The sequence below is a fragment of the Hylobates moloch genome, unplaced genomic scaffold (genome assembly GCF_009828535.3).
Source record: "Hylobates moloch isolate HMO894 unplaced genomic scaffold, HMol_V3 SCAFFOLD_14, whole genome shotgun sequence".
Classification (NCBI taxonomy): domain Eukaryota; kingdom Metazoa; phylum Chordata; class Mammalia; order Primates; family Hylobatidae; genus Hylobates; species Hylobates moloch.
In genome coordinates this window covers 83,033,773-83,059,252 of record NW_026652289.1, presented here as the reverse complement: position 1 = coordinate 83,059,252, position 25,480 = coordinate 83,033,773, and the positions used below count along the sequence as shown (strand labels likewise).

General features: G+C 41.3%; 1 long non-coding RNA gene across 1 annotated transcript in view; it reads right to left on the bottom strand.

Moving 5' to 3' along the window:
- Positions 1 to 22,911, bottom strand: part of LOC116481764 (uncharacterized) — a 74,460-nt gene extending 51,549 nt beyond the window's left edge. Inside the window, exon 1 of the long non-coding RNA XR_009209682.1 lies at positions 22,809 to 22,911. This is a non-coding gene — a long non-coding RNA (uncharacterized LOC116481764). The remainder of the gene's footprint in view (positions 1 to 22,808) is intronic.
- Positions 22,912 to 25,480: the final 2,569 nt, after the last annotated feature.

Below are 25,480 nucleotides of genomic sequence, written 5' to 3'. Positions count from 1 at the left end.
AGTACATAATACATACAACGTACAAAGATATTTTTCACTCACCTGTTTGTGTGATCGGTAGGTCTTCCACTCAACAGGGTATTAGTAGTTAAGCTTTGGGGAGTCAAAAGTCATATGTGGATTTTTGACTGCATGAAAATCCACATATATGTGGGGGAGGGGAGCTCCTGATGCTCACATTGTTCAAGCATCAACTTCATGTACAGTTATCCCTCGATATCAATGGGGCAGAGTTCCAGAACCTCCCACTGATATCAGAATCCCCAGATGTTCAAGTCCCTGATATAAAATGGCATAGTATTAGCATATAACTTATGCGCCTCCTCCCGTATACTTTAAATCATCTCTATTATTAGTTATATTGCCTAGTACCATGTAAACACTATGTAAATAATTATTATACTTATACAGTATTATTTGCAATAATGATAAAAGTCTGCATATGTTCAGTACAAACTCCATTTTTTAAAAATATTTTTGATTCATGATAGGTTGGATCCACAGATGCAGAACCTATGGATACACAAGGCGAAATATATTTGGTTTTTGTCCCTGGTTCCTGGCACAGAACTGCAATTTCCTGAGTGATAGGCGTGTCTTTTGAATGAGTGTTGGATTGTGTCATATTTTTCTGAGGATATCGATATGATTATATGATTTTTCTTTAGCCTATTGATATAATTATCATATTAATTGATTTTCAGATATTGAACTAGATATATATCTCTGGAATACATCCCACTTGGTCAAGCATGTAATTCTTTCTATACATTTGGATTTGATTTGCTAATACTTTTCAGGGTTTTTGCATCCAAGTTTATGAGAGATATTGGTCCATAGTTTGTGGGCTTTTTTGTAGTCTTTGTTTAATTTTGGTATTAGGGTAATACTAACTTCATAAATGAGTAGTGTTTCCTTCTCTTCTATTTTCTGCAAGTGATTGCATAAAATTTGTGTTAATTCTCTCCTAAATGTTTGATGGAATTCTCTAGTAAAACCATCAGGGCCTGAACATCTCATTGTGGGAGATTTTTATTATGTATTCAATTAATTTAATGATTGTAGGACTAATCAGATTTTCTATTTCTTCTTGACTGAGTTTCATAGCTTGTGACTTTTGAGAAATTGATCCATTTCTTCTCAGTTGTTGAATTTGTGAGTGTGAAGTTGTTCATAATATTCCCTTATTCTTTTAATGGCTACATGATCTGCAGTAATAACTCCTGTTTCGTTCCTCATATTGGTGACATGTTTCTCTCTTTTATATCTTTGTCAACTTGCTAGATGTTTATCATTTTTTATTTTCTTTTCAAAAAAACTGCTTTTGATTTATTCGTTTTCTTCCATTGTTTTTATATTTTTAGTGTTATAAATTCCTGCTTTTATCTTTATTACTTCCTTTCTTTTGCTTACTTTGAATGTATTTTGCTCTCCTTTTTTCAGTTTCTTGAGGTAGAAACCCAGCTAATGATTTGAACCCTTTTTCTTCGTGTAAACTTTGAGAATTGTTACTGTTTCTTCCTTGAATGTAGAAATAATCAGTGGAGCCAGGTACATCTGAAATTTTTATTGTGCAAATATTTTAACTACGAATGCAATTTTAAAAATATAGAGCTATTCAGAGCTTCGATAATTTGGATATTCCAAGAAATATGTCCACTTTATCTAAGTTACCACACTTACCATAATAAGGTGTTAATAATACTTTAAAAATCATCTTTTTAATATTTGTAGGATTTGTAGTGATGTCCCCTTTTAATTCCTGATAATAAATGAACTAATTTTATTACTGCTTTTTAAAAAGTGGATTTTAGTTTTATTTCTGTATTGTTATTCTATTTCATTGATTTCTGCTGTCATGTTTATTATTTGCAAATATTTGAAGATTTTTCAGATTTTCGTGTTACTCATTTCTAACTTAATATAGTTGTTGTCAGAAAAATTGTGGATGATTTCAGTCCTTTTTTACTGAGAATTTTTCTATGGTTTATGATATAGTCTATTTTGGTAAACAGTGTATGTTCACTTGAAAAGAATATGTACGATGGAGTACTCTATAAATGTCTATTAGGTCAGGATTATGGTAATGTTGCTTGAGTTGGCTATATTTTTACTGATTTTCTATCTACTTCTCACTGATTATTGTCAGTGGGATGCTGAGATCTCTAACTATAAATGTGAATTTGTTTCTTCTTGTAATTCTCAGATTTTTTTCCTTCATGTATTTTGAAGTTGCGTTATTAGGAGCATAACATTTAGGGTTATTATATTCTTTTGATGAATTGCTCCTGTAATCATTATGAAAGACCCTCTTTTTTCTTGGTACCATCCCTTGTCCTGAAATATACCTTGATATTAATATAGTCTCCCATCTGTTCTTTGTTCTCCTTTCTTATGTTTCTCTGCCTTCACTTGGGTCAACTGAGCACCTTTCATACTTTTAATTTATCTTCTTGGTTATTTTTTCACTGATGGCTATTTGCTTTTAGTTTATAATGTGCATCTTGACTTATGAAAGTCTGATTTCAAATAATATTACCACTTCAAATCTCGTATAAGAGCTTTACAACTGTATACTTACATTTTCCTCTCCCATTATTGCATGATTGTTGTCACATTTTATTTCTGAATTTGTTTTAAAATTAAAATACATGGTTGCTTTGCTTTAAATAATCATCTATTTTCAGAGTGATTTCAAAATATAAAAATGTCATTGTATTCACCCAAATATTAACCCACACATTTCCATTTCCAGTGTTCTTCATTCATTTAGGTAGATGCACATTCTTATCTGCTTTTATGGAGAAAGTCAATTTCTGGTTTTTCTATTTTTGTTGGGTACAGAATTCTAGGTTGCCAGATTTTCCTTCAGTGCTTGAAAGACTTTTTTCCACTATCTTCTGGCTTATTGTTTCCACTATTCCACTGTCGTTTTTCTTTTTCTTTCTTTCTTTTTTTTTTTTTTTTTGAGATGGAGTTTCACTCTTGTTGCCCAGGCGGGAGTGCAATGGCGCGATCTCGGCTCACCACAACCTCTGCCTCCCAGGTTCAAGTGATTCTCCTGCCTCAGCCTCCCAAGTAGCTGGGATTACAGGCATGCACCACCACACCTGGCTAATTTTGTATTTTTAGCAGAGACGGGGTTTCTCCATGTTGGTCAGGCTGGTCTTGAACTCCCAACCTCAGGTGATCTGCCTGCCTCGGCCTCCCAAAGCGCTGGGATTACAGGCATGAACCACCATGCCTGGCTGATTTCTTTTTCTTTTTTCTTTTTTTAGAGATGAGGTCTTGCTCTGTCACCCAAGCTGCAGTGCAGTGGTGCAATTATAGCTCACTGTAACATTGACCATCTGGGCTGAAGTGATCCTTCCACATTAGCCTCCGGAGTAGCTGGGACTGAAGGTTAATTTTTTAATGTTGGTTTTACTTTCTCTGCCCAATCTGAAAATCTCTGCCTTTTATTTGGGAACACATACAATTAAACTCAATTAGATTTTACGAAAGAGTCCAAGGCACAGACAAAATGGTAAACCACATAAACTCTTCAGGCTCCCTGTCAGTTCCAGACATCAGTTTTTCTTCCCCCCCACCAAAAAAAAAAACACAGTAAAACCCTGCCTCTACCAAAAAGAAAAATATATATATATATATATATATATATATATTTTTTGTAAAGACCGGGTTCTGCTGTGTTGCCCACACTGGTCTCAAATTCATGGCCACAAGTGATCCCGTGCCTTGGCCTCCCCAAGTGCTTGGATCATAGGTATGAGCCACTGCACTTGGACTTCTTATTCTTATCTTTGTTTCTCTGTATGTATTGAGTTTCAATATGTTTTAATACATTATTGTATTTAAAAATAATTTCTGGTTTTGTTCTAGGATGCAGATAAGTTATTTAGAAACAAATCTGATCTTTTCTAGATTTGCTTTTAATCTTTCTTAGCTGGGATCAAACCTTTAATCAAGGGCTATTTTTTTTTCTGTTACTGAGCCAATATATTTCCAATTACTGTACCCAATGTGTCATGCATTTTAACAGTTTACCTTCCTGGCTGATAGAAACAAAATATCCCTAGTTCCATGTGATCCCTGGAAATTATCATGCCTACTTCATTAGACTGTACTTTGGTCTTGGATATTTTCATACACATGCACTTATCAATACTAACCTGGAGACTCAAGTAACATCTTTGCAGATATCTAGAGTTCAATGTCTCTCTCTTCTTTCCTCTCTTCTCTTCCTCTTCCTTTTGCTCTGCCTCTTCTTCTTCTTCCTCTCTCTCTCTCTCTCATTGTCTCTTCCCTCGTACTCTGTCCCGTGAACTCTAGTTACATTGGTTCCCCTGAGCCAACTCTGTCCCAATTCTGTCTCCTCAACTCAAATGCTGGCTTAAGTTATCCCTCTCTGGGCTCTTTCCTTAAGCAAGTTTCCTTTAATAGCATTTTATCCACTGTAGAACTTCATTCAGAATTGAAGTCAATCCTCTCAAACCCTGCCACTTCTTTACTAACTAAATTTATGTAATATTTTAAATCCTTTATAGTCATTTCAACAGTGTTCATGATATCTTCACCATGAGTAGATTCCATCTTAACTAATCACTTTCTTTGGTAACTCAGAAGAAGATACTCCTCATCCATTCAAGTTTACCAAGAGATTGCAGCAATTCTCCACTTCTAATTCTAGTTCTCTTGCTATTTTCACACAACTGCAGTTACTTCTCCCACTGAAGTCTTGAACCCCTCAAAATCATCCTTAGGGTTGGAATAAACTTCTTCCAAACTCCTGTTAATGTTGATATTTTGACCTCCTCCCATGAATTACACATGTTCTTTGTGGCGTCTAGAATGGTGAGTCCTTTCCAAAAGGCTTTTTATTTACTTTGCCTGGATACATCAAAGCGATCACTCTCTGTGGCAGCTATGGCTTTAGAAAATGTATCTATGTAATGTATTCATGTTCGATTCAATTAAACTCTATTAGATTTTACTTGCTAAAAAGAGTTCAAGGCACAGACACAATAATAAACCACATAAACTCTTCAGGTTCCCTATCAGTTCCAGAGATCAGTTTTTCTTCCCAAAAGCATTGTTCTGGATTGCAGGCCCAGGTCAGGTAAGAGGGTGCCAGCAGAGGGACGCCTGCATGCCTGCTCCAAACCGGTGCCTCCCCAGCAGTCCTGAGTTGCACTAGAGCATTTCACAGTCACCACCTCCTTTGCCATAGCAAAACTTGATTTTGTTTGTGCCTCAGTAGAGGCTCAGAGCCATCACTAAAGAAAATCCACAATAACAAGCAGACAGGAAACCAATATATGAAGCAAAATAATTCTTTATTTTATAATAAAAGTATCTACCACAAAACTGAAAGTTTATTCTGACTTAAGGGAGTCAGATGAGAATCCAAAAGTTTTATGGTGCATATAGATTCACAGCAATGGGAATTAGTTAGAGGCCTTATATGTAAGTTCACTTAGTGAATGTGTATGGCCCCCAAGCACAGGCCTGGAAGGAACTTCACTGACACGTTTTCTTAAATGACCTTCAACTTGCGTGCGTCTTTGATTATGTCTTCTTGTAATCCACGCTGGACTCTTTTCTTCTAAGTGACACATTACTTCTTCAGGTAGATCAAAATCATCAATTAAAATGCAATTTTGTCTTGTTTTTGCACAGTCTTTTTTTTTTAAGTCTAACTTTGCATGCTTACCCACTTACCTACACTTTAACTAAAGTGTGTTTATTAAACTTCCCAAACTCTGGGATGCCTTGCTTTCATGCCTACTTATAATTACTTTATGTGTGCTAAAAAGTCACAAATAGCACTTTTTGCCCTATGTTCTTTTCTTCTTTGTACTCTGGAAGAAGAACCAAGGATGACAATGAAAAGCAGGCAGTAGCAGAGTTGAAGAAGAGCATAGGACTTGGCTATGAACAGCATGAGTCCTCAGTCCTTGGCCAACAAACGTCATCATTTCAACAAACCAAATCTATTGTCAAGATGTGTTTTCTGTTAAGTCTCCATTGGCCCAATGAGAAACATTTAAATTGAGCTTCCCTAGACAACATTTTGCAAAAGGACTGTGATGATAGCTCTCCCTTGAAAACATTACAATTTATATATTAATAAAATCTTCTTATTTTCATGTTTTAAAACTTAAGCTTGAATTTGAGCCCATGAAGTACAAGTGGCAGTAATTTCTTCGCCATGGTCATGTCCAAATGTTGTGATGAACATAGAGATAAGGCTAATTGTCATAGATTTAAATCATCTAAAACAATTGGGATTGCTTCATGTCACCAGTACTGTATGCTCCAGGCTCGGACATGATAACTTTATGATCAGCATCTTAAATATCTCACGTCTCTCAACTCAATTCATATCTTGAGATTGGTTCCAGCTCCAGCATGAATTTTGAAGAGCTCCCTTTGAAGGTGGCTACAAGTCTTTGATTCTTCCCTGTCTGATAGGGGAGCTGGGTCCTGCCCACTCCTTTGTCCTGTTTTCCAATCCTCCTGGAAAGTCCAGTCCCCCAGTCCCTTGTCATGATGGTCTGTGTCTCTTGGCCAGCTATGGTTAGGCTTAGAGTTAAGCTGACTGTTGTAGACTCTAACCATGGCTTGCTTATTTGCACCTGTCTTCTTTGGCTACTAGTTTTTTTTTCTTTTAATCCCATCTGGCTTCCCCACCTGCTCTGTGCCCCTAGTGTATTAGTTTGTCAGGGCTGCCATAACAAAATACCACAGATAGAGTGGTTTAAGTGACAGAAATTTATTTTCTCACAAGTCTAGAGGCTAGAAGTCTAAGATCAAGGTGTCAGCAGAGTTGCTTTCTCCTGAGGCCTGTCTCTTTGATGTGTAGATGGCTGCTATCTTCCTTTGTCTCTGCCTGCTCTTCCCTTTGTGCAGGACTGCATCCTAATCTCCTCTTCTTTTAAGGACGGAAGTCATATTGAATTAGGACCCAGGCATATGGCCTCCTTTAACCTTAATTGCCTTTTTAAACACTCTAGCTCCAAATCCAGTCACATTCTGAATTTTGAGGCACCAAAGGGGTGGTTAGAACTTCAACGTCTGAATTTGGCGGGGATGCAATTCATCTCACAACACCCAAGATGGTTCTTACATCCGTTCTCAGCCTCAGATGTCCTCAGTCCTGGTGCTGCCTATGCAGCGTGCCTGGGGGCAGAGCTCACTGCCAACATGGTGCTCCACAGCTGAATTTCTCACTGTCCAGCAAAGTATCCTCTGTCCAATTTGTACCCATAGGTAGGCTTTAGCTTCCAGGCCAATGTTAGATTCTTCTCCTGGCTTTAGAACAACTGGGTGGTCTCCTCCAGTTTCTAGGGACATCTCTATGCCTTTCAACACCTGATTCTATTTGGACCCATCTCTGTATGACCTCTCACAATGTGAGCTTGGGTATATTTCCCTTCTTATTGTGACTCACCACTAATAGCAGTACAAAATCCTGTTTCATAAAGTGGGTTCCTCAGAACATTAGTTATGTTGGATATAAATAGATTTCGTGTAGGATACCAAGAATGTTTGAGAAATGTTGCACGACTGAAAACAAAGTTTCTTTCATGCAGAACTTCCTATATGTCCACAGATGGGAAAGTGGGAAGACAGACCTTGAGTGATTTCCAAATGTTTTTGTTTCCAAATGTTTTGTTTGGGTTGGGGTGTGAACTGTGAACTCCCAAATGACCCAAAGGACTTGCCCAAATGCAGTGCTGAGAGCCTTGGCCACACTTCAGCCTGGCTTCTACCTGCACTAGCCGTGTGCCTAAAGGTGACACAGCCCTTGTGTGAGTCCTTGCTCAAGAAAATGCAATGCTGCTGAACTGCCAGATGTAAATTGTCCCAACCCACAAGGCCAAACCATTTTTAGTAATCCTCTGCAACTCCACTCTGTAGCTTCCTACTTATAGCCCCCAGTCTCTTTTCTGGTCCCCCTTTTTTTGCTTCCCATAATCTCATTGTGTGCCCTATCAGGTCTCCCTTTGAAAACCCCAGTCACCTTTGTCTTATTTGGAATTAAACTGATTCATACTGGAGCCTCTCTGCCCTACTGCAGTAGTCTGAGTGAAATCTGTCTTGCTGCCTCTAACAGTGTCCAGTGCTCTTTCTCTGATAGGAGAGGTGCCTCGCCAATCCTGAGATATCTGTTAGGAAACTGCTGCTCTGGCATCATGCTCCAAGTGAACCAATTCCAAAATATTCTGCAGAAACTATGGCCCAAAGACACTGAGAACATGCAGAAATATGCTTGTGCTTTCTATAAGTTTTCCACTTTGTATTAAGTGAAAACAATTCTATAATAAAACAAAGAGTGAATTTGTGTCACTTGTCAGGTATATATGAGTGAGGGCCACATGGCCTCACAGCACATTACACGAATGATGACGCCATGATAACCTGAATGATGAAAGGACTGAGCCTTCCAGGGAACATTCCCATGCTGAGGCCAGGGTCCCCCCTCTGCCACACTGGCAGGATGTGCTGCCACATCCACATTGCAGTTAAATGTCAGCTGGCTGCCCCTTGAACACACACCGACTTGGACATTCACTGACAGTCAACATAATTGTCACTGACTGAACTGCAGAGGGAGTGTTAGGGCTCCCTATGTGGATGTCAGCTCTTACAAATAAAGCTACCCTCATGTTTGTATGGGGGCAGCAGTCTGCAGTCTGTCATCCGGGGGTAGGGGAATAAACCTGAGGATCAACAAAGTCCATGCAATATTAAATAAACCTAATTACATACAAAAGAGGGGTCACGTCTTAGTCTGCTCAGGCTGACATCACAAACTGTCATAGATTGAGTGCTTCAAACAACAGAAATTTTTTCTCACAGTGACGGAGGATGCAAGTTCAAGATTAAGTTTCTGGAGGCTGGAAGTCTAAGTCAAGCAAGTGACACCTGTGACCACCTCCAGCAGCAGAGTCTCACTGCGCAGTGGAGAACAGAAAGCATATCAATGCCTGCCTCCAGGAGCAGTAATCCCAGGACGTCAACCCACCGCATGATTTTCAGGCATGACTCATGCAGGCACTGGATGGAAAAATGCTTTATGCACATAGAGAAGACAGAGCAAGAGCAGCTTCAGTGCCGACTGTTGATCCCTCATGGCCAGTGGGTCTCACCCCACAGCCAGCACAGGGAGATGTCCTGCACACTCATGCTATAGACAAAGACCCCTGTTCCCAGCAGTGGGGTCATTCAGGTGCCGTATGATGCACATGCTTTAGTAGAAAGAAGAAGTATGCCTCCAGTCCAGAACAGAGTAAGAGGTTCCCCACAAAGGATAATGGCCAGCACAGGCTGTGGAAGCTCTTTATCTCTTTGTAATAAAATGTTCCTAACCCAAGGCACACTCCTATGCAACTGTACAGAGGTCAAAAGACTACGTGTGTGTGACTGCTTCTCTCAACATGTTGCTGGTGAGGGCTGTTTTCCTGGCTTGCAGACAGCCACCTTCTCCAAGTGTCCTCACATGGTCTTTCCTTGGGGCTTGCATGCAAAGAGACAGAGAGATGCCGTGAGAGAGCGTTGGGGTGTATCTTCTTATAAGAACACGAATCCCTTCAGATCAGAGCCCCACCCTTAAGATCTTATCAACTTTAGTTCTTTATAGACCCCCCCACCTCCAAATATAGCCACACCGGGCATTATGGCTTAAACCTGTGGATTTGGGGGAGACACAAACATTCTATTCATAATAGGCCAAGATGCATAAACAGAATAATTGACTCAGGAGAAAGATGGCAAAAATTCATCAAATGTAGTACACTTTTAAAATATTCTAACTTGTATCTTAAAGAGAAGCTGGACAATATTGCACCCGTTAAACAAGGGCATATGGCAATGAAAAAGAGGAAATCAGAAAATAAAATATTCTTAAATATTAGAAATATAATCATTACAATAAAGATATGATGTCTGAAAGAAAACTTGAAGGACAACTCTCAGCATGTACATAAAAAGAGAAAACATGAAGAGAGATATGAGAAAAAAGTTTAATAAGAGCATTTAAATCCAGGAGGTCCAAAGAGTGACATAAAGAGAAAATATAGAAACTGATAAAAAGGAAATGATCAAAGAATAGCCTATTAGGAGAACATTTTCCAGAGCTATGAGGAGGGGCTGTATGCATCTCGACTTAAAAAGTCACTGACGGTTGATCAGGAGATACAAAAAAATCACCCACCCCTAAATGCATCATTGTGATGTTTTAGAAGAGAAGGAACAAAACAGGGCATCTGTAAAGAAATCACAGTCAAACTCGCATCAGATTTCTCATCAGTAACACTGGAATACAATGAGGCAGTAACTTCAAAGTCCACAGAGGAAATTATTTTCAACTTAGAAGTCTACACCTGGTAAAAAAACAAATTATATTGAGTTTTGATGCCAAAATAAACACATTTTCAGTCATCATAGGCCTCAGAATGTTTACCCTTTGTGCATCTTCAGTGAAAAAGATAAATCCTTGATGATATTCTGCAGTAAAACCAATATAAATCCTAGACAAAAGAAGACATGGCCCCATCCTCAAGACAATAAAGGACTATCTCAGATGACAACTGAGCAGCAGACTTAGACAGCAATTGGTCTACCACGGTGCAAGGTCAGGGGAGTGCAAGTGCAAATGTTGCTAGGGAGAAACATTTAAGAAGAAAGCAGACTTGTGAAAGCAAAAGCATCACGATGGTGGTAAATCTTGGTGATAAGTCAGAGGACAAGTTTAAAACAAAGGGAAAATGTTGGGAATTCTAGGAAACTCACAAATATGTACAAGAGAGTCATGCTTTAGTGCAAAGCAACAAGCACATGACATGGGCTAGCAGCATGGACACCTCCTGGAAACTTGTTTGAAATACACATCCTCAGGCCACCCCAGACCTGCTGAATCAGGAACTGTGGCACCCAGCAATCTGCCTTCAGCAAGCCCTCCAGGGGTTTTGATCCTCTGCTTTAGACCAGGGTTTGGCAGTGGACTCTTTTTGTAAATCAGTTTTGTTGGAACTCATGGCACTTATTTTATCCTGCAGTTTCTATGGCTGCTTCCACTCTGCAACAGCAGAGGGTAGTGGCTGTGACAGACACCCTATGGCCCCAAAGCCTAAATATCTGCTATTTGATCCTTTGCAGAAAATACTTGCGAATCCCTGCTTTATACCTTTGGATAGGTATAAAACACAAAAGTGTTTGAGACTTCATTTGACTTGACTTTGAATTTTAGTATATGCTTCTTAGATGTATCAATCTGGGAATCCCAGGTCCTTCTATCTGCAGCCAAGCGCACTACACTCCTGTTTGCAGTGACAAGCCTCCTAATATTGTGAAGGCTGCTTCTTAGTTTTCAGTCAACATCTAGAGCAAGCCCAGAAGACTTGGGATTAAGGAATAGGAGTGTAAGAGTTAAAACATCATAAATGTGAAAGTCAGGTACAGCTCCGGAAACTAGCAGAAGGGAAGCACAGGGAAAAATATTTCCTCATCTCAGATAAAAGGGAGACGAGAGACTGTCAAATTGGTGCAACCAGAAAAATATGCTCACACAACTCATAAAAAAGTTTTAAAGGCTAAAGAAGTAAAAATCAGACCATAACTAAGAAAAATTGAGAGGGAGTGGAAAGAGAGAAGCGGTAAGGAATAATAGAAAGTATCTAAATCAAGAAATGAGGGATGGAAGATCCTCCAGAGGAATAGAAGGAGAAACAGAAACAAGAGCTGGCTTTGAGCAGGCGTCCCAGATGTTTGTTTGACATGGGGCAGACTTTCGTTTTCATTTCTTTGTTTAGTTTTTGTGTAAATGTACATTTTACTTCAATGATAGTACAGATTTTGAAAGTTAGAGATAAACACTGGCAGGGCCTGGCCCATGGAATTAGGAAACTTCCAAGCCTCACTCTCCAGCCCTCCTGCCCCCACCAGGTCTGCCCAGTGCTCTGTACTCCCGAAGCCTCCTCTTCCCCACAAACTGCCTTCTGTCTTTTTTAACTGCTGTTGCTTTAATGTTTGTTTTGTCTGATACAAAAATAGTTACTCCTACTCACTTTTGGTCTCTATTTGCACAGAATATGTTTTTCCACCCCTTTACCTTAAGTTTATGTGAGTGCTTATGTGTTAGCTGAGTCTCCTGAAGACAGCAGAAACTTGGTTGGTAAATTTGTATCCATTCTGCCATTCTTTTTTGTTTGTTTGTTTGTTTGTTTGTTTGTTTTGAGATGATGTCTCACTCTGTCACCCAGGCTGAGCTGCAGTGGTGTGATCTCGGCTCACTGCAACCTCCGTCTCCTGGGTTCCAGCAATTCTCCTGCCTCAGTCTCCCGAGTAGCTGAGATTACAGGCATGCACCAACACGTCTGGCTAATTTTTTTGTATTTTTATTAGAGACGGGTTTTCACCATGTTGGCCAGGCTGTTCTTGAACTCCTGACCTCAGGTGACCCACCTGTCTTGGCCTCCCAAAGTGCTGGGATTACAGGTGTGAGCCACTGCACTGGGCCCATTCTATAACTTTTTTTTTTTTTTTTTTTGAGACACAGTCTCGCTCTGTTGCCCAGGCTGGAATGCAGTGGCATGATCTCAGCTCACTGCAACCTCTCCCTCTTGGGTTCACACCATTCTCCTGCCTCAGCCTCCCACAGGCTGAGGGCACCCACCACCATGCCCAGCTAATTTTTTTGTATTTTTAGTAGAGGCAGGGTTTCACCGTGTTAGCCAGGATGGTCTCGATCTCCTGACCTTGTGATCTGCCCGCCTCGGCCTTCCGTAGTGCTGGGATTACAGGCATGAGCCACCACGCTTGGCCCCATTCTGTATCTTGTAAGTGGAGCATTTAGGCCATTTACATTCAACGTTAGTATGGAGAAGAAAGGTAGTATTCTATTCATCATGCTATTTGTAACCTGAATGCCTCGTTGTTTTTTTCATTGTGCTATTGATATATAGGTCCTGTGAAATGTATGCTTTAAGGGGGTTCTATTTTGGTGTATTTTGAGGATGTGTTTCAAGATTTAGAGCTCCTTTTCCTTTCAGCAGCTCTTATCGTGCCAGCTTGGTAGTGGTAGATTCTCTCAGCATTTGTTCGTCTGAAAAAGACTTTATCTTTTCTTCATTTCTGAAGCTTAGTTTTGCCGGATACAAAATTCTTGGCTGATAATTGTTTTGTTCAAGGAGCCTAAAAATAGGACTCCTATCCCTTCTAGCTTGTAGGGTTTTTGCTGAGAAATCTGCTGTTAATCTGATAGGTTTTCCTTTATAGGTTACCTAATGCTTTTGCCTCACAGCTCTTGAGATTCTTTCCTTCATCTTGACTTTTGATAACCTGATGACCATGTGCCTAGGTGATGATATTTCTGTGATGAATTGACCAGGTGTTCTTTGAGCTTCTTGTATTTGGATGTCTAGATCTCTAGCAAGGCCATGAAAGTTTTTCTCAATTATTCCCTCAAACATATTTTACAGACTTTTAGATTTCTCTTCTTCCTCGGATACACCAATTATTCGTAGGTTTGGACACTTAACATAGTCCCAAACTTCTTGGCAGCTTTGCTCATTTTTAAAAATGTCTTTATTCTTTGTCTGTGATGGATTGGGTTAATTCGAAAACCTCGTCTTTGAGCTCTGAAGTTCTTTCTTCTACTTGTTCAGTTCTATTGCTGAGATTTTCCAGTGCATTTTGCATTTCTCTAAGTGTGTCCTTGATTTCCAGAAGTTGTGACTGTTTTTTATTTATGCTATCTATTTCACTGGAGATTTTTCCTCTTATGTCCTATATCTTGTTTTTGATTTCTTTAAGTTGGACTTCACCTTTCTCTGGTGTCTCCTTGATAGTTTAATAATCAACTTTCTGATTCTTTATCTGGCAATTCAGTGATTTCATCTTGGTTTATATCCATTGCTGTTAAACTGGTGTGACTTTTTGGGGGTGTTAGAGAAGCTTGTTTTGTCATATTACCAGAATTGTTTTTCCGGTTCCTTCTCATTTGGGTAGACTATGTCAGAGGGAAGATCTGGGACTCAAGGGCTGCTGTTCAGATTCTTTTTTCCCACAGGGTGCTCCCTTTATGTGGTTTTCTCCTCCTTCCCGTAGGGATGGGGCTTCCTGAGAGCCGAACTGCTGTGATTATTTTTTGCTCTTCTGGGTGTAGCCACTCAGCAGAGCTACCAGGCTCAGGCTGGCATTGGAGAGTGTCTGCAAAGAGTCCTATGATGTGATCTGTCTTCAGGTCTTCAGCTGTGGATACCAACACCTGCTCTGGTGGAGGCAACAGGGGAGTGAAGTGGACTCTGTGAGGGTCCTTAGTTGTATTTTTGTTTAGTGTGCTGGCTTTGTGCTGGTTTTGTGTTGGTTGGCCTCCAGCCAGGAGGTGGTGCTTTCAAGAGTGCATGTGGTGCGGTACTATAGGGAGGATGCAAACTTGCCCTAGGGACACCTGGTTAAGCATTCAGGTTTCTCAGGTGTTAGGCAGGGCCATAGAGCTCCCAAGAGACTATGGCCTTTTTCTTCAGCTACCAGGGCAGGTAGAGAAAGACTACCAGGTGGGGTAGTCAGGGATAGGCATGTCTGAGCTCAGACTTTCCTGGGGCAAGGCTTGCTGTGGCTGCTGTGGGGGTGTGGATCCCAGGCCAATGGAGTTATATTTCCAGGGAGATTATGGCTGTCTCTGCTGCATCACACAGGTTGCCAGGCAAGTGGGGGAAAGCCGGCAATCATAGGCCTCACCCCGCTGCCATGTAGCTGGCAGTCCTAAAGGCCAGTATCACTTCCACTGTGCCCTGGCAACAGCACTGAGTCTACCTCCAGGCAGCTGGTGACCAGGGCTGAGAACTTGCCCTAGACCACCAGCCTCCCCACTGAGAAAATAAGCAGACTCATAGTTTTTTGGCATCTCAGGGAGCCTGCAGCAGGGATCCAGTTCCTTCAAAGGGTCTGTGGATTCTCTTGACTTTCTTGGTAGATTCCTGTGGTACTTCCTGGAGCAAAAGTTCACAATGTGAGTCTCCACACACTGCTCTGTCCATCCAAGTGGGAGCGTTAAGCTAGTCCTGCCTCCTATCCACCATCTTAATCTCCTTGCTGTCTTGTGAAAAACCATCTCTGCGGCTGCCCCCTGCCTCCTCTGCAGGATGTGAAATGGTAGCTGGCAAGGTGAGCACAAGTACCGCAGCTCCAGCCAATCCTGCATTGCCGCCAAATGGCCCTGAACACTGGTGTCCCTCTCCTGCAAGCCCCTCTGAGCCCATCCATCAAGATACCCTTTCTTGATTCCCCACCCCCATCCAGTCCCAGAGACCATCTTGTTGCATATTCTATGACAACACATCCTTCTCCTTGCTGGTATTTATCACAAATGTAATTATTAATTACATGTGCAATTATTTGTTGAATGTTCTCCATATCCAGCTGGGCTGAAGACAGAGAGACGGTGTCTGGCTCATAGACAGCTGGAACTGCCACTCCTCCCCTGATGCCTGCGATACAGGGAGGACTCAATCACTGCCTGTTACTGGAAGGAGCAAATCCTGCTGGCAGGCAGGCTTCAGCACAGGGCCTGGCGCTGCTCTGCTGTAAGACTCAGCACCTGCATCAAGGCACGCAGGGAGAGAGGTCGTCAGAGTGTTTGGGGGTAAGATGATCTTTGAACCTCAAGGTGACAGCCTGTCTGGATTGCTAACAGCTTTGGCAGTGGAAAGGGGATGTTGCAGGCTGGGTCCGTCCATCTTCCTAGTGATGTCCTGTCACACCCTCCACATGGGCAACAAAAACTGTTTTCAGGGACATATCAGAGGAGCTGTTTCCAATTTTGTGAAAATTACCTTCGAGATTCCAATCTGAGCTGGGAAATCATCTGACAAACATCAGTGGGGACGGATGTGCCAGCACTTCAATGACAAAATCAGATGGATCCCTGGGGCCAAAATATAAGCAGCAGCCAGGACTGGTCCTGGGCCCCCTGTTGTCCTGTGTGGATGCTGGGTTGCCATAATCAACACCATAGTGGCCACACTTTAGAAAACTACTGGAATGAAATTATGAAGGGAATGAATGGGCTGGGAGGCAGTGTAGACGTTCACTATGGAAATTCAGGCAGATCTTCCAATTATAGGCAGGCTTGGCGCCTGTTCTCATGCAGAGCACACTGCAAGCAGAGACTCCGAATACAGTCATTGAAACAGCTCTGGAGAGACAAGCATAAAGCAGAAAAAAAATTGATTTGAGTGTCATGTGCAGACAGAGGTGAGGTTTAGGCCACAGGAGAGAATAAGCTCTCCGAGAGAAAGAGAGGCAGAACCTTGCAAAGTATACCTGTGACCTTGTAGAATAGTAGCAGGGCAAACTTCCCAGGTTGCTGAACACTGAACCGTGAGTGAGGAAATAAATGTTTTTCAAGAATCACAGTGCAAGTGAGGCTGGAGGTCCACATTTCTTTAGACAGAAGAGCACACTCCTCCCATCCCCCTGTGAAATGTAATGTCTGATGAAGCCCAGCAAGAATTTTGCTGACCCTTTGGGGCTTTGCAATTCGGCTGAAACAGGTTGTGAAGTCAGCAGCCATTTTCTTCAGCCTTCACAACCTGAAAATCTTTCACTCAATCCAGAAAGGATAGGAATGAGAGGGTGAGGATTTGTGAGCGAGCTTCTCAATCATAGCAAGTTAACCAGATTCGAAACGGAGGAACGTGAGTCTCTCATGCACCAGTCTTAGGTACAGATTTTGCATCTCGCTTTTCAACAACTGTGCAGAATTTCAGAGGTCCCTTCTCACTTCTGTAAGCCACGGGTCTTCCAACACCAGCTGACCAAGAGCCACTGAATTTTTATATTTCTGATATCTCATTTTTGATAAATCTTGTGCCTTTGGAGTGTTGTTTATGTGTTTACTATTTCTATGGTGACAACAAAAGTGACGAAGGATCTGACGGGATTTTAAAAGAATTCCCTTTGGAGGCTATTTTGATTACCAAAAAGATTGAACAGGAGAATGGGCTGTTTAAGAAAAGCCCAAAAGTTCTCATGGTAACTAGAGCTGTTATTGACAGAAGGGGATTGGAGATGGAGGTATCTCTGCCCAAATTAACCCATGAACATATCAAATCCTTTAAAAGAAAAAAAAAGTCCTACATGATTCAATATTTGAGAATATTTTCTCGAAGAGATGGTATACGAGGGTTCAGGTAAAATAAACAGAACAACAGGGAAGCCCCAGGAACCCGGACCTCATGGCGAAATTCACTCCCTTTTTGAGTTTTTGTCCATTCTGCAGCTCTGAGGGCCCCCCCACCTCCACGCCCCTCTGTCAGGTTAGAAAGCAGAAGGGTCTTCCAAGCCCAGGGCTTGGCTGGACTTCAGCTGTGCGGGGATGCGGAGCTGCGGGAGAGGGACGCCCTCTGGTGGCCGCTACGGACTGTCCTGAGGCCGAGTGGATGGGAAATGGGCAAAGGGGCCTAGAAAACCCTTGCTGGAGACTCGCCGAAGAAGGAAAGTATGGAGGCATGATGAGAGCGCTGATAAGAGACCTGAGTGGTAACCACAACTGTGGCCAAGCCGCTTTTTTACAAGACTGAGATTCCCCCAGGGCCTCGGGTCATCCTGGCTTTCCTCAAGACACCCCCGACCCAGCCCTACTCCCCGAGGTCCTGGAGGGACCTCTGGGGTCCTGGTTGGTACTGATTCTGCTTGATTAGTGTCGGGGTTGATGCTTGTCCCACGTGGTGGTTAAGGATTTGGGACGTGAATCCCTGGGGAAGCTGGTGTTTGGGACAGATTGGAAGAGGTGAAGAAGGAAGGAGACGAACTGCTACACTCTGAAAGGGAGGCAGACAGAGAAGTAAAAAGAACCGGGCACTCCCAGGCTGAGCTGAGACCTGGCCTGTGTGTGTGGCGCTGGCTATGCTCCCAGAGAGGATGGAGAGCCTGCCCTCGGCACTCTCTGGACACTTCCAACGGGGGACGCGTCCATCCATCCCGCGTGTCTGTGTTACGGTCCACATGGTGGGGCATACCTGGACCCTTCTACACGATCTGGCACATACGTCATCAAACTCCTTAGGATGGATTCTGAGCCTCCTCCAGGTAGCTCCTGGGGAGACGGGAGTCCCTGCCTCAGCAGCGCCAGGCGGCACAGGTGCGGGAAGATCTGGACACACTGGGCTGCAGCAAAGGCGCTCTTCGCTGGACCCCTCAATGTCTGTGTCCAAGGCAAGGAACAAGCTGGTAGGAGGGGGAGGGCGACAGAAAAGAAGAGCCAGGAGAAAGGGCAGTGCAGGAAAGGGAAGCAGATCCTAGGCACAGGGACCCAGGACATGCCCTCCTGGAAGAAGGATGAGGACCAAGAGAACAAGTGCTAAAGAGGGGACGAAGGGAAACGGCGAGGCTGGAATGACAAACGCCAGCTGGGGGGCAGAGCTGGAGGGGCTCAGGGAAGCCATGAAGCTAGAATGGTGCTATTTACCCCACACTAAACTGTCTACTGGGCAGGCAGCCTTAAATTCGTCCCCGTACCTGGGAGGCTGAAAATACAGTGGTGTTTTGGCAGAAGAAATTAAGTGAAGGGGCTGAATCCAGTACTGAAGGAAAGCATTAGGTGTGGAGCCTCATTTTTATCTCTGCCAAGTTCTAAATGCCAAGAGTGCTGCCTGACTCGTGTCACATGACTGTGGGCAGGTTCATACAAGAGAATGCAGGGCAACGTTCTTCAAATCAGAGTGCTATATTGTATAAAGCTGTATTATTTCCAGCATAGAGATTTTTGCACATGTAAGTCATTTTCTCAAATATGAAGAAACTGGATTCCTGGAACATCATTTCCATGATTCCATCACCTTTCCCCAAAGGTAGATCTTTCATCCTTGTTGGGTTGAGACGAGAATGTGTCAGCTGCTAAGGGAACCCATATAGCTCAGGCTGTCACCTCCATCTCCCAGTGTACCAGGAGGAGTGGCTCCCCTGGTCCTCTGCCCTCAGCTGCCCCACAGCACCAGCCACTTCCAGCATGCTGCCAGCAGACCCTGGGAGAACTGGCATAGGAAAGAAGTGCTAACTCCAGAGGTAGCACTAGGACCCACAGGTGCAAACTGCAAAAAGAAAAAGTTCAGTTGCACTCTGACCCTTGCAATTTTCCAAACCTGGACAAGGAGGTCTCTGCAGCTGATAAGCCCCATCTCACAAGTGGGCATTGCTTAGAGCCCGCACAGCTCTATGACCTGAGCCCAGTGTTCATGGCATCATCAACAACCAAGGCTGGTGGCAGGCATGAATGCGGGGGTGGTGACTACACAAGGCTTAAGAAAGAGAAACATTCTGTATTTTCACCAGTACTGTAAATGGTATCCTTGTTTCCCACAGAGCCTTTGAATCTGGGTGATAGGATCTCTTGTTAAGAATGGGGCTGGGCTGGGTGTGGCCCAGCACTTTGTGAGGCCAAAGAGGGCAGATCATGAGGTCAGGAGTTTGAGACCAGCCTGCCCAACATGGTGAAACCCCCTCTCTACTAAAAATACAAAAATTAGCCAGGCATGGTGGACATGCCTGTAATCCCAGCTACCCAGGAGGCTGAGGCAGGAGAATTGCTTGAACCCGGGAGATGGAGGTTGCAGTGAGCCAAGATTGCACCACTGCACTCCAGCCTGGGCGACAGAGCAAGACTCTGCCTCAAAAAAAAAAAAAAAAAAAAAAAAAAGAATGGGGCTGAGACAGTACAAGCAGCTTGGAACTCTGGACTTGAAGCAAACAGCTATGTTTAACTCCCTATCATTCACCATCTGTGGGCATTTAGCAAGGCATTTTGCAACACTTTTGCTTTCTTGTAAAATAAAGTTCAAATAGCTTAATTTACAATGTTATTGTACAACTCAGCTAAGCTTATCCTTGTAAAAGTCCTGAGTAAAAAGTATAAAAACTGTGTGTCATTTATCAATCGGCATTATTGGGATGTGAATATGCACACTGCATGTGGACTCAGAGAATATGGGCTAACTATGGGCCTTTCCAAGAGAAGTGGGAATCACTTGCCACCTTTCCCTCCTTCTGCAAAGGCAAATTTACAAGTCTTCTCTTAAGCATGTCTTATTGATATATGCATAAAATTTTGGTTTTTTAATTGAATTTATTATTGAGATAACTGTTGATTTGCATGCAGTTATAAACAATAATACAGGGAAATCCTAGATACATTTAACTCACCTTCCCCCAACAATAACCATTTTAGTATATCACACCAGAATATTGACATGGATACAATTCACTGATTTTGTTCAGATTTCTCCGGTGTTACTTATACTTATCTGTGTGTCTGTATATGTATTTAGGTGCATATGGTTCTAGATAAATTTACCACCCATGTTAAGTTCATGTATGCACCAGCAAAGTTAAGATTCTTAAGAGTACTGATCAATAAATACCTACATTAAAAGAGAAGACAACTCCAAATAAATAGCCTAACATTACACCTCAAGGAGCTAAAAAATGAACAAAGCAAGCCCAAAGTTACAAGAAGGAAGGGAATAACAAAGATCAGAACAGAAATAAATCAAAATAGAGTAAAAAACCATAGAAGAAATCAATAAATGTAAGAATTAGTTTAAAAACAAACAAACAAAATCGACAGACCCTGAGGTAAACTAAAAAAAAAAAAAAAGAGAGAGAGAAAAGCCTCAAATAAATAAAACCAGAAATAAAAGTAAGGACATTACAAAAGATGACTCAGAAATAAAAAGGATCATAAGGGACTATTGTGAACAATTTTATGCCAACAAATTGGATAACCTAAGAGAAATAGACAAACTCCAAGAAAAATTTAACCTCCCAAAATTGAATCAGGAAGAAATAAAAAGCCTACACAGACCAATAACAAATAAAAAGATCAGAGTAGTGATTAAAATTTTCATAACAAGTACAACAACAACAACAAAAAGCCCAGAATCAAATGGCTTTGCAACTAAATTCCATCCAACATTCAATGGCAAATTAATACCAACATTTCCTAAATTCTTCCAAAAAATAGACCTAGAGGGAACACTTCCTAACACATTTTATGAGTCGAGGATCACCCTGATACCTAAGCTAGACAGATACTATAAGAAAAGAAAACTACAGGCCAGTATCACTGAAAATATTGATGAAAAATACACAATAAAATATTAGCAAATTCAAACACGTCACAATATTATACATCACGATCAAGTGAAATTTATCACTGAAATGGACTCTCATTTAACACGTACTAATTAATCAATGTGACACATTAACAGACTGAAAGATAAAAATCACATGATCATCTCAATTGATGCAGATAAAGCATTCAACAAAGTTCAACATTGTTTCTTGATTTAAACTCTCAATAGTTTAGATATAAATGGAAAGTTCATCATCATAAAAAAGGCTGTGAAAAAGCCACAGTTAACATCATAGTCAATGGGAAAAAAATTAAAGCTTTTCCGGTAAGATCTGGTACAAGGCAAGGATGCCCACTCTTGCTGCTTCTATTCAGTGTGGTACTGGAAATACTAGCAAGAGCAATTAGACAAGAAAAAGAAATAAAAGATTTAAATCAGAAAGAAAAAACTCAAATTATCTCTATAGATGGCATGATCCCATATTTAGTAAACCCCAAAGACTCCACCAAAAAAAAAAAAAAATTAGAACTAAAAAACAAACTTGGTAAAGTTAAAGGATACAAAATCAGTTGCATTTATGTGCACAAATAACAACCTAGGTGAAAAAGAAATCAAGGCAACAATTGTATTTATGAAAGCATCAAAAATATAGTTAGGAATAAGTTTAACCATGGAAGTAAAAGACATGTACACTGAAAATTACAAAACATTGATAAAATAAATAGAAGAAGACACAAATACATGGAAAGATAACCCATATTCATGGATCTGGAAACTTGATGTTGTTAGAATGTCCATATTACCCAAAGGAATATGCAGATTCAATGGCATCCTTATCAAAATCCCGATGGCATTCTTCACAGAAATAAAAAAAATCCTGAAATTTGTATGGAACCATAAAAAACTAAATAATAAAATTTTGAGAAAGGAAAATGACATTGGAGTTATCACACTTCCTGAGTTAAATTAGATTGCAAAGCTATAACAATCAAAACACTATGATACTGGCATAAAATCAGACCACAGACCAGTGGAACAAAAGAGAGTGCCCCAAAATAAATCAAAATATATATATACCGTAAACTAATTTTTGACAAGGGCACTAAGAAGACAAAATGGGAAAAGAATAATCTCTTCAATAAATGATGCTGGGGAAACTGGATTTGCATGTGCAAAAGAATAAAACCGGGCCCTTGTACCACACAAAAAAATCAACTCAAAATAGATACAAGACCTAAATGTAAAATCTGAAACCATAAAACCCCAAGGAGAAAACATAGGAGAACACCAAAAGGCTACAAAAACAAAAATAAATAAATGGGAATATGTCAAACTGAAAAGCTTCTGCACAGCAAAGAAAACAATCAACAAAATGATAAAGTAACCTATAGATTGGAAAAATAATTGCAAGACATATATCTGATAAGGTTTAATATCCAAAATTTATAAAAAGTTCACACAGCTCAATAGCAAAAAACATATAACCCAATTAAAAAATGGGCAAATTATCTGAATAGTTATTTCTCTAAAGAAGACATAAAAATGACCCACAAGTTAATGAAAAGATGCTCAATGTCACTAATCATCAGGGAAATGCAAATCAAAACCATTGTGAGTTATCACCTGACACCAGCAAATGGAGGTTCCTAAAGAAATTAAAGTTAGAAGTACCATAAGATGCAGCAGTTCCTCCTCTGGGTATGCATCCAAAGGAAAGGAAATCAGCACTCATAGGGATATCTTCACTGCCATGTCCATTCCAGCATTATTCTCAATATCTAAGAAAAGAAACAACGTAAATGTTCATTGGCAGACAAAGGGTAAAGAAACTGTGATATACACGTACAAAGGAATATCCTTCAGCTTCAAAAAAGGATATCCTGCCATTTGCCACAACATGGATGGAATTGCAAGACATTACGCTAAGGAAAATATGTCAGATGCAGAAGGAAAAATATTGCATAATCTCACTCATATGTAAAAATCTTTTAAACAAATTCAAATATACAGAAATAGAGAATTACACAGTGGTTACCAGGGGCAGTGTGGCAGGAAGGAATTGGGGAGAAGTAGGTCAAGGGTTACAAAGTAGCAGATAAAGAGGGTGTATAAGTCTAAAGATCTAATGTAAAACATGAGGACCGCCAATACAAATAGTGTCTTGTATTCAGGATTTTTGCTAAATGAGTTGATTGTAGATACTTCAGCCCCACGCAGAAAACATGGGTACGTTAATTTGCTTCACTATATTAACCATTTTACTATATATATATATATTTTAACATCATGATGCATACCTTAAATATACACAATTAAATGTATTTTAAAAATCCATCATGATGTACACCTTATATACATAAAATAATTAAAATAAAATTTAAAAAATGAGATTCTCCCCCTCCCACAACAAGAAAGGCTTTGGAAGGACTTGAATATAAGATGGCAGAATAATTTGGTAATAAGTGCCCTCGACTGAGATCTGGGACATCTCTTGACTGAGATGCCAGGTGCCACATTGCATGGAATGGCATGAGGCCAGAGCCATGGGGCAGGCATTGTAGGATATGTACCAATGTCCAGTCTCCTCCACGGTGAGTCTCTATGTGCTCAGACCATCAGGAACTATTTTCTGTTGCTCTTTTGGTGTCTCTGTAAATCCTATTTTATCTCCCCAAAATTTCCTCCTCTCCTCCGCTTTAAATGCAACGTCCTTTGAGGCCCAGCTCACAGGCCACATCAGCTATGCAGCAGCACAGCCCTGGAGGAACGAGCCCAGAGTGTGTGCTGTATCTCATGTTGCAGATTTCTGTCTGCTTGAATCTTCTCATCCTGACTTCTCCAATTGCTGCCACCCTTCATCTTTGATCCCATTGGTGGGCTTGTGCAAGTGTGCAGGATAGAACCTGAGTTCCAGCCCCTTACGTTGACAATTACAGTAGTTGCTTACCAGCATCCTATGACTGGGCCCTCTTCCCCTCAGAGGCAGGTTGCCAGGAAAGAACAGTAAGAACAAAGGGATCCATTTCTGTCTTTCTCCGAGGGACTGACTGGAGCATCTCCAAAGATGGGGACTACAAAATGCGATCTGCATCACAGCCCACAGCAAACACAAAACTGCACACATCTGCATCCGGTGGCCCATTAGCCATGTGGCTCCACCTCCAGAGGAGAATTTCTGATCAGCCTCCAGGGCTTCATCCCCTAAGCCCCTGGCAGATGTTGCAGCTGTTCCTCTCCTCAGGCTGCAGGTGAACATGTGGGTGGCCATGCTGTGTTAAGTGGCATGGCCATCGAGAGTCATCCGGCTCTGTTTAGGCATCATTGTCCTTTCTGCTGGAAAAGTTGAGTCTTCCTGAAACTTGAAGACAAACCACAAGCTCATTGGTTGTTGTTTGTATGCATGTGTGACAGAAGAAAAAAAATTTCTCTTGAGAGAGGTGTTCAGTGCTCCCCTCATCCTCTTGCCCAGAAGGTGCCCCTGTTAGCGCAGGATGCCCACTATCTGTGAGTGGAGCAGGGGCAGCTGCTATGTTCCTGGGGACAGGCCAGTTCATCTTTATAGGCCTCGATCTCCTCACCTGTGATGAGATCTGGATCACACTTCTGCTGAGTGACTGCTACCAGGTAGCCACTGGCCCATGTTTCAGTGGAAAGGAGAATAGGAGCCCAAAGATGAGAAAAGACACAGCCCCACTGTGCAGAAGCTCACAGCTAGGCAATGAGATGCCCTTTCCTTAGCTCTTAATCAAAATTCCCATTTCAGGCCAATAACCATGAGCTGCTCTGTTGGGGTGATGCTGCAGTTAGCAAGACGTGCATCCCACCCTCTGGAAATTCATGGCACCAAAAGTTGTCACAGAGTGAGTCGGGGGCAAAATGACGTTAAATGGTGCATCTTTAACCTTATGTCACAGATGTTAGCAAAGTTAGTCCAAGAAAAAAAGGCAATTAATACTGTTTTTACACACTATTTTGAAAGGCATTTTGAATATGCAAATAACCCACATTACATACAGAATAATTTATGAAATACAGGTAAAAGGAAAACGAAAATTACAAAATTACGGATACCTGGAAATATGTACTTCTGACTGTGGGTCTGTCTCTCCATCTTCATTTGCTCAAAAATAAAAATAATGACATCTTTGCTGCTCTACAACCTGCTTAGTACTTAAATGAATTTTCCATATTTATATAAATGATGAAATCCCAGCACTGTTGTTTTAATGAATGCAGGGTGATTCAGTTCAGATGTACCATGATTTGATTATCCTAAAGAAATTACAATAACCGTCTTTACATCTATATATCTGTACACATCCTTATTTATTTAGAATGAATTC